Raw genomic sequence first — 10,119 nt, forward strand, 5'->3', positions numbered from 1 at the left:
ATATACATATACATATACATATACATATACATATACATATACATATATATATATATATATATATATATATATTTCTGTATTGGTAGTGTAGTACCCATGGAGGGTCCTTAGTTCTCCATACTTATAGGTGGATATGAGTTTCTCACTGTTTGTACCAGTAACTGCTCCTGGTTAACATGCAAGAACAGTATAATTTTTGAATTTCTGAATCTCTGAAACCAGCATTTGGTTGAGCAGTCAAAACCTTTTCTCTCATGTTTGCTGCAGCTCTGTTCATGATTGCCTAAATTCACACCAAGCTGAATTAACATGAAGGAAAGACAAGACCAATAGAACAAAACATATTATCTTGTGGAACTTAATGAAAAATACTGGTCTTAAACATATTGAATTGAGTGCTGGGTGATCCAGGATTGAGTAAAGAGTGAGAACACTATTCAGTTCGATGGGAAGAATTATTCCAAATAATGAGCTGTATGAGATTTGACTACAGTTAATGACAATATACTGAATTTTTCCTGTCTGTCTTTTTTATGTGATACCTTCAAAGCAATAACTGCTTGGTCATTCAACAATGAACCTGTGTTTGTAAACATCACACTAATTCGATGAATACAAACAGTTCCATGAGCAGTACAACACAATAAAAAGTAGGTGTGTTACTAAAAATGTAGGCAGCAGAGGAACAAGCCCTTTGCCAAAATCTCTCTGGAGGTCTTCACAATAGTGTTCATCCATGAAGTTCCTGATAAAAGCCAATTCAAGTAAATGTTTTCATATTACACTTAGTTCTTTTTTTTTCAAGGTAGAGTTTCTCTCTGTAGCCCTGACTGTCCTGCAACTCACTCTGTACACCAGGCTGGCCTTGAACTCAAAAATCTGCCTGCTTCTGTCTCCCAAGTGCTGGGATTAAAAGCGTGTGCCACCACTGTCCAGCTTATATTACACTTAGTGTATAGTACCATGTAAACATTTTCTAAAATTTAAAAGAATGGTTTCTTATAACTAGCTATAACACCAGGAGTTGTGTAACTACAATTGGAATCTATGGTTTGCTAATTTCCTGGGGTCCTTCTCATCAATCAGAATACATTAAGGGTCTCCATATTTTTTTTTTTTTTTTGCTTTTAACCTTATAGATTTGCAGGGATATTCATGTCTGAACTCTCAGTAATTTTGCATCACTGTGTCTCTTGACATGGCTATGTCCTCACTCTTCATGTTGATCATTAAGAGGTATACAGTTGTTTTGGTATTGTCTCTGGAGCTAGTGAAACTGTCCTTCAGGGAATTGGCATGGTTTATGTTGCTACTATGTTTACTGATGGATCATACCCAGTGCAGGCTTTTTCCTTGAGCCTGGTGGAATGAATGCAAGGCATAACCACTGAAAGTGAATCCATAAGCTGTACAGAGGAGTTTCAAGGACCCTACAGGCCTCATCAAGTCTCCACCAGAATCCACCAGCTACAATGCACAACAGACGCCAGTAAACACAAAGCAAAGAATTCTGGCCAGAAAACTGTCAAAGAAGCCAATTGCCTCTCTCATGTCCATATGGACACTCAACATCTCCTGGTCATAAATTGCCTTTTAAAATAACCTTAAGAAAACACAAGTGATCCTCAAGTCCATGATGAGTAGTCTCTGTTCAATGCTGATTATATATACATATTCTGTTGCCATTTATATATTCATGTCTCCATAGTGAAATTAAAGAAGCACCACACATAGTTGTTTCTTTATAGGAGCTAAGTCTTTTCCACTGTCTCAGATGGACATGGCCTCTTTCTGATGAAGCTCATAGACAGTGGCACATCGGCCTATAGAAGTTATCCAAACACCTTCTTTGTGATGGGGACACTTGGGACTTTTGAATTTTACATATTTCTTAAGTAAAACTGCCCTCAGGCCTTCTAAAGTCTTAAAAATATGACATCTTTTCTCACTATCTGTTTACTGCTCACTTTTCTCTAGGAAGAAATACTTTTATTTACATCAAACTCTTGTTTTGTGACCTGAAGTTCTCCTTTTGATACCTTTTAAATCCCCTCCACTCTTGTTGTCTTCCATCATTACACCAGACAATTGTCCTTATGTTGTTTTAGGCTAAATTTTATTTTCTTAAATTAGCATAACTAATAAATAAATGGCTTTTCAATGAATTTTTATCATTTGTTTCACATTACCAATACAACCCTGCCTTTGGTCCCAATTTCCTCACATTCAACATTTCTTTTTCTTCCAGTGTTTCTAGTCTAGTTTTCTAACCTACAAAACCAATGTACCATATGAAGACCATCTCAGACACACAGATTCTATGTTCTGCACATGGGAGAAACAAACAGTGTTTTTCCTTCTCAATATTCATAATGTTGTATGACAGAGATATCCAGTTCCATGTGTGTTCCCCGAAGGATCAGAGAACACTCACGCAGAGGATATGGAAAGAATGTAAGAGGTGAATCATGTGGAACTGCTCTGTGAGATGCCAACTTGTGATCACGGTTTGCCTATCACAGCCATGAACTTGGCTGTTGTCTATATAAACACACCTAAGGGAAAAATCCATCCAAAACCCTGGTATAGATAGGGCTGATGAATTCTGGACCTTGGCTCATACTGAGGATATCTTAAAAAGAGAAATTTTCTGGAGAGGGAGAATCTGTCGCACGGCCCCAGTACAAACACAGACATGGAGAAGAAAGAAAGAGAGAGAGAGAGAGAGAGAGAGAGAGAGAGAGAGAGAGAGAGAGAGAGAGAGAGAGAGAGGTGCTAAGTGCACTATAAGTATTAGTGAGGTCATTTCATCAGTCTCCTAGCTATCAGGAACAGCTGTTATCTTTCAGTTAGTTAGGAGGGATTTGTGGCATTTTGGCTGGAGATCAACCAGAAGAAGAGGTACAGAGTAAGAGATAGCTGATGGCTAAATTTTGGAAGTCTCAAGAGGATAGGGGATAGATTGAGGTCAAATGTCAGTGTTTGGATATTCTGTCCACATGAGGCAACTGAAATATCCTGAGAATGGGGAAAGCATTACTGTAGAGTGAGCTGACAAGCAGAGGCTGGAAAATAAGCCATGGAATATTGGGTAAGTTGTTGGTGGGGCTTTGGGGAATATCTTAGAAGAGGTGTTCAGGGAGTTGAAGGTGCAAGGCCATTATATCGGTCTCCTTCTCCTACCTTCTTTTGGACAAGTAGAAGTCTCCTGGTAGTCTGTGGTTAGAATTTGGGTAGTCTTGAAGTAACAATTCCAGGAGAAGGAATCCAAATACTAGATAGAAGGGTTTCTAAATATTTAGTGATTCGCTATGTGAGGCATACCGACTAATTGTAAGTGTATTTACCTGATCCTCCCAGGCCTATGATCAGTCTCAGACAGATGGAAGGTGGCACCATTCATGATATTTACATTTTATGTATCTTTTACTAATCAATTTATTTAACACACAAAGTATTTGCTGGGTTTTAAGACAGTGGCATATACAATGATGCTGTATAGTAGAGATTCCCCACAATTGAATAGACAGGAAGGTTGAAAGCAAGAGCCTGCAGGGAAACAATCCATGAGTTTGGAAGCAATAGGATCTGGAGATTCTGCTTCCAAGAGAAAAATTGAGTCACCCTCTGTTATAAGGGAAAGAGCCAGTTTCGCATTAGCAATGGGTGATTTGCACAGAAGGCATGGGCAGTGTCAGTACACATGACCTAAAAATGCTGAAACAATCAGAATGTGGAGTATTTATATTGTCTTTTGGAAGCAATGTCTGTTTTATAATCTTACACTACAAGGTTTTCATGGCCATTTACTCATCTGAAAACTCATCATAATTTAAATATTAATGTGTGGATATTTATACATCCACTGTGATTGCTATTTTGTGTCCTCCACCCGAGTAAAAACCAAAAATGGAGAGCACACCTGTGAGAGATTTTTGCTTAATTTTAAATGGGATGGTATAATTCTGATTTGGAACTATGAGGTAGGAAACCCTAGTTTTAATCCACAATTTTTTTATTCCGATTTTATCTGGCCAATGTTTTCTGCTAGAAGCTCGTAGAGGACATGGAATAAAGACTTTTCCTCAGCATTGCCTGCTTAACTTGCTTTCTTATGGATTTCAGAATAACTGGCCCAGGGGTAGACTCACCCATAATAGGCTAAGCCCTTCTGTTCCCATCATTAATTAAGAAAGTAGTTCACAGGCTTCTCTACATCCTGATTTTATGGAGACATTTTCTCAATTGAGGCTTCCTCACTCTGATGACCCTACCTTGTATCAAGTTGAAATACAGCCTGCCAGGACACCCAACTTATATCCATATATATTTTAAAAAAGTGATTTACATTGTTCTAGTTCTGCTTTTACTTATGGACAAGTCCAGGCTGACAACACATAGGAGAAAGACCATAGGGATGTAAGAGCTCGAAGCAGAGTTCAATGAAGGTGTCCTTATAAGATTTCACAGTTCAAGTCCCCACAGAGAATCCATCACTGAGAAACAGTGAAACAGTGGGGTCAGAAACTGAACAAGGCAGTACAAAATTCTATTTTAAATGAAAGTGGCACTTTTCTTGTCTACTTATCTGTGATTTCTGGGTCACATGACCGAACTTGTATGTGTAATGTCTTCAGTTTCCTCCAAACTATTTCCCTATGTTGAAGCAGAAACTTGCTACTGTAACATGCGACAGGGATACCTTTATCTTCATACTTAATGTTTGTTTACATTTTTTTAATAAATGACTGTCATACCATCTCCTATAGGCAATGCAGAATTTTGGATCTACTTACATAGTTTTCTGGAGATTAGAGATATTATTTCTATGCAACTTATTTTGCCCACATGCATTGGCCAAGCTGAAGTCACCCTATCAAATTTGTAGGGCAGAACCCTTGAGGGCATCCTCTCTCAGTTCTCTGTTGCTTGATTTATGTGTTACCCTGTGAGCCCATATCTCAGAGAAGGGATAGAGATAAGTTGTTATTGAGAAGAATATAAGACTGATCTGGTGAACTAATGTCTTTATCTATACTAGTAAATATTGTTGTGGCTAGAACAATATTTATTAATCAAAAAGAGGACTCTGTTTTAGAAATATCAACAATTGAATCTACTACTCATATATATGACACAAGAATCTTTCCTTGGCTACTTCCTAGCACTGAATGAACAATTTTTATTAAATATTATATTTTTAATTATGTGTGTATGTGCATGTGTGGGCCATGTAGTGTGCATGGAGGTCAAATATACTGGGTCTTCTGGACTTACACATGGATATGAGATGCTCACTGTAGGGGGCAGGAACTGAACCTGGATCTTCTCCTAGAGTAGTATGCTCTCATAACCAGTGAGCTGTTTCTACAGCACCTGAAGGAATGGTCATCATTTTCCCTCTCAGTTTTGGTGCAACTCTGTTCATAGGAGCCTAAATACCCCATCAAGCTGGATGCACCTGGAGGACACTTTATCAGAGGTAACCAGGATCCAAGAGGAACACAAAACCTGATCTGAGGAAGCATAAAGTTAGTACAGACTGATCATAACTTGAACAGTGTAGAATAATAAGACTAATGAGTTAGATGAGAAGGATTATTTCAATAATATATATTAATGTTGACCACAGTTAATAAGAGCATATTATGTTCTTTACATCTGGAGAGTAGATCTCATGAGTTGGAATTCAGAATGGTAACCATGTCATCATTAAATTGTGGACATGTGTTTGAAATCTTCATGTAAGAGAAGATGAATACAGTTGATCTCAGACATCATTTTAGTAAACAGTAGAAATGTTACTAAAACAGCAGTCATAAGAGAAATAATACATTACAAAATCTTGCTGGCTGTCCTCACCTACACAGTATTCCACTGAGTATTGCTTGATAAATATCTGCTCAATTATTTGTTCTTATTATATGCTGCTATAGAACCATTTTAACATTCTTCTAGTGTGTGAACAAACAAAAAGTTTAATAGAATGTACAGTGAAAAACAGGCTCTATAGAATTTCCATGGCTCAAAGAAGAATTCCTATCTCTAACATTAAAGCCTATGCTCACACAGCATTGGGCAGAACTTCAGATTCTAAAGAGATACTGGGCAGTCCTTGCTGGTCCTCAGCGCCCCCTGCTGGTCATGACGTCCCTGTAGGAAAGTTTTTGTTCAGGTCCTACTGGACTTCTTTCACTGTGTATCTGGCACAGTAGTACATGGCCGTGTCTTCACTTTGCACACTGCTCATTTTAAAGAAAACTTGGCTATTGTAGGTGTCCCTGCTGATGCTCAGTCGGGAACTGAGAACAGAACTATAGTATATTCCTCCACCAGACCATACTCCACCTAACCACTCCAGGCCCTTTCTTGGAGGCTTGCGAAACCAATGTACACCATAGCTGCTTAATGAGAACCCAGAGACAGTGCAGGTGAGAGAAAGGGTCTGTGAGGGCTGGACAAGGTCAGGTCCTGACTCCTTCAGCTGCTCTTGAGACAGGGCACCTGGGGACAAACAACATCATTCTCAGTCATACTTCCCATAAATGACATATCTGAGTCCCTCTTCTAAAAGTCTGAAACACTTACAGCCTGGAAATGTCACCAGACAGAGGAGGAGCACCAGGACAGCCATACTCTGTTGGAGGATCCAGTGAGGAGGAGATGAGGCTTCTCAGCTAGGCCTGGGCTTTTATCCTGAGTCTGAGGGTTGTTTTGCATTGGGGAGGATCCTGAGGGGATAAAAGGAAACACAGGACAAGGATTTCTGTTTCATCTCCATGTGCCTCTGATTCCTTTTTCGTTTGTTTTGTTTTGTTTTGTTTTGTTCTTTTAGAGGAAATGGAGCTCAAACTCATGACATTTTCCCTGGAACTGTTTGAATTTCCCATTCAAAATAAACACAAGTTCGTTTGTGAATGCCTTGGAATCCAAAAAAATAAAAATAAATTAACAGAGTGGTGGTACAGATGTTTACAGTAAGTGAATCCTTATTCATGCAGCAAAAGTAGAACAGGATACCTTATCATCCATGTAATTGTATATCATTGTCAATTGCACTTGAGAAATTAGGTTGGAATGGGAATCTTTTTGATTACAGATTCTTTTTCTTCTTCTTTTTTTCTTTTTCTTTCTTTTTTGAATTTTAATATTTCATTTGTTGTGTTTTTTAAGAAAGAAAAAGAATACTAGGAATATGTTTGGTAGAGTGAGGTATGATGTGGAGGATGGGGCTGCCTCTGCAGGCCAAGGCTGAGGCATACCTTACCCCTAAGGTACTAGTCACAAGACGACAAGATGGGTATAGTATAGAATAGAGTTTATTTAAGGCATAGAGAGAGAAGTTAGGGGGGTATTAGAGAGAGAGAGAGAGAGAGGGAGAGAGGGAGAGAGAGACAGAGAGAACAAGACAGAGAGAGTAGAGGAATAGAGGCTGGCCATGAACACTTGGAGAAAGTGAGGGAAGGGAGAAATGGGGAGAGAAGAGACAGAGAGGAAAGAGAGTAAAAAAGCAAAAGAGCAAGAGATTAAGTGATTGAGGAGAGTGAAAGCAGCCCCTTTTATAATGAGTCAGGCATACCTGGCTGTTGACAGATAACTGTGAAATGGAGCCTAGGAGAAATGTTAACATCATTATTCCCTTCAAAACAGCATTATCAGCACCTCCTTCATCACGTGGTTTAAGCATACAGAAGTAAAATCACAGACAGTAAATAGCTTTATATTGCAAGTGATTATCATGTCACCTACACATATATTGAGAACCATAGATAACAGTAGGATCAATCAATATTATTTGCCTTCTTTTAGTATACAAAAATATGGAAGTAATAGCTATTCAAAAATGTGCACATAACCTGTCTAGTTATTTCTTAGTGAATAGTCACTAAATTATTTTCAATGTATGTATTTATACTAGTTTTATTCATGAGGAATCAACTATTATAAAAAGCACTTTCTGTGGAGATCTTATTCACATCAGTTTTCAGAAATAACTTTTAAGGAAACAGTTCACAAGCATTTAGTCTATTTGCTTTCAAATGTTTATCTAAGATTAGATCCAAGAGCCTGATATAGGTCCTGTGTTGATAGGCTGAGTGTCTTAGACCTCCTATACAGGGATACTGTAGCTGGGAACTACTCTTTGTACCTCTTGATTAATGTCAGTCTCTCTGTATCGATGTACTTTTATATATCTATATTTGTCTCTTGTTTCAGCTCATAGGACATAAAAATCATGTTTCTAAATCTATGGATTGTTGTGAAAGGAAGTTTAGCTGTACATAACACTTCATAAAAATCAATAGCATGACACCAGGTTGATTATGTTAACTGAAGTAAAAAGTAAGCCAGAGGTTACTGAATGATGACACAGCATTAAGACAGGCATGAACATGAGGAACCTTGTGTTTTGAGGTGTTGATCACCACAGAGAACAAGAGACTGTAGAGCTTCCCTCCATACCTTGATAATGGAAACACCATGGAAGAGAAGTAAAGAGCTGTATCGATCTGTTTGCTCGGACTCAGAGAATGTGGATCTATTACTTCACATTGAGCCGTACATTTTATATTTCTCATTTTAAGTGCATAATCTTTATACTGTTAGTGGCAGTGGTACAGGGAGGTCTCAGCATTATGGAGAAAGCCATCTGAGCATGTCATGACTGTCATCTAATGTATAAGTACTTTGTTTCCCTTTATCATGATACAATGTGTTAGGGGAAACATTTTCAGCCATCATGCTCAGTATGTCTCATCTTGGCTTTGTCTGGTATTTTCATTGTGGTTACAAAAATGGGAAGGAATGTCACAGTAAAAATGCACATGTCTTATTTTGGGTAGCTTGGTGTAAGTGCACATATTCAACTATTTCTGTCTTTGGTTACTTCAGAGATAATCTGTTTTTCTATTCTGTACTTAAATGCTTCTTGGGTTTCTCTATTCCTTAAATTTCTATAGAATGAAGTTACTAGGAACAAGTCATTTGCAAAGGGCTTGAGTTCAGACTAAAACCACACCTCATGTATAGTTCTTTTCTATTTCAGAGGTGGATCCTTGTTAAGTGTTTTTTCAATCATTTCTTTTGTTTTGGGTAGTGAACTTATAGACACTCAGTGGGTCATTGTCACAGTGACACTACCAGGCTGTTCGTTTGTGTGGTGGTTAGAATTTTACCAACATAATACAAACTAGGGTAATGAGAAACAAGGAACCTCAGTTAGAAAAAAAATGAGTCCTTCAAATTGGTTTGTAAGCAGTTATGAAAGAACAATTTCTTGATTAATGGCTGATGTATGAAGTCTCAGGTAGAGTTTGATAGTGGCGTCCATGTGCATGTATTCCTGTTTTATATTATAAAACATGTTGAACTGCACTTGAGAGTAAGCAAGTAAGCAGATTTCATTCAGGGCTGTGGATTCTGTTCCCACTATCAAGTTCTTCCTCTCATTGAATGTGCTGATTTTCTTCCATGTGGGTCTATAAAAGTGAAGATGACCTTTTCCTTCCCATGTTGCTTTTGATAATGGTGTTGGTCACAGAATTAGAAAACAAAATAGAATTATAGAAAAATTTTAATCCATCATGTTTGCTTCCCTTGCAAGGGTTTACACCTGAAGACTTTGGTCTATGTGATCTGACTGGGAAGTAGACATTCCCTTAGTACACACCTTTAATCCCATGCAATGTAGGTAATACTAGCTTCTAGAGGGAAGCAGCTATTTTTGAAAGTGACTTAACTTTAATAGCCATATAATCAGAGAAAAACTTGAAAGAGTAAATCAGAGATAGAGTATGCTGAACTCTCAAAGAAGAGATAGAAAATTATCCATTCAAGAGCAGTGTAAGTAGAGAGAATGTCAGTCAGTTGGAATCAGTACAGTGAGTACAGTCAGTGGAGTTAATTTGGTTCATATGTTCCTGTAGTTGGGTGTAGTTCAGCATTGTCAGTTGAAGACAAAGAATAAGAAGAAGCCAGAAAATGAGAACAGACTGCCATAGCTAGCATGAGGCCAAGCAGATCAATTCAGTGAGAAGCTGAGAGAAGCCATATTGAATCACTCACCTTAGAATCTTTTCAGCCCAAGCAGCTGATTTCAATCAGCTAGTCAGAGTTCTG

This window comes from Grammomys surdaster, unplaced genomic scaffold (genome assembly GCF_004785775.1).
Source record: "Grammomys surdaster isolate TR1022 unplaced genomic scaffold, NIH_TR_1.0 122503, whole genome shotgun sequence".
NCBI lineage: Eukaryota > Metazoa > Chordata > Mammalia > Rodentia > Muridae > Grammomys > Grammomys surdaster.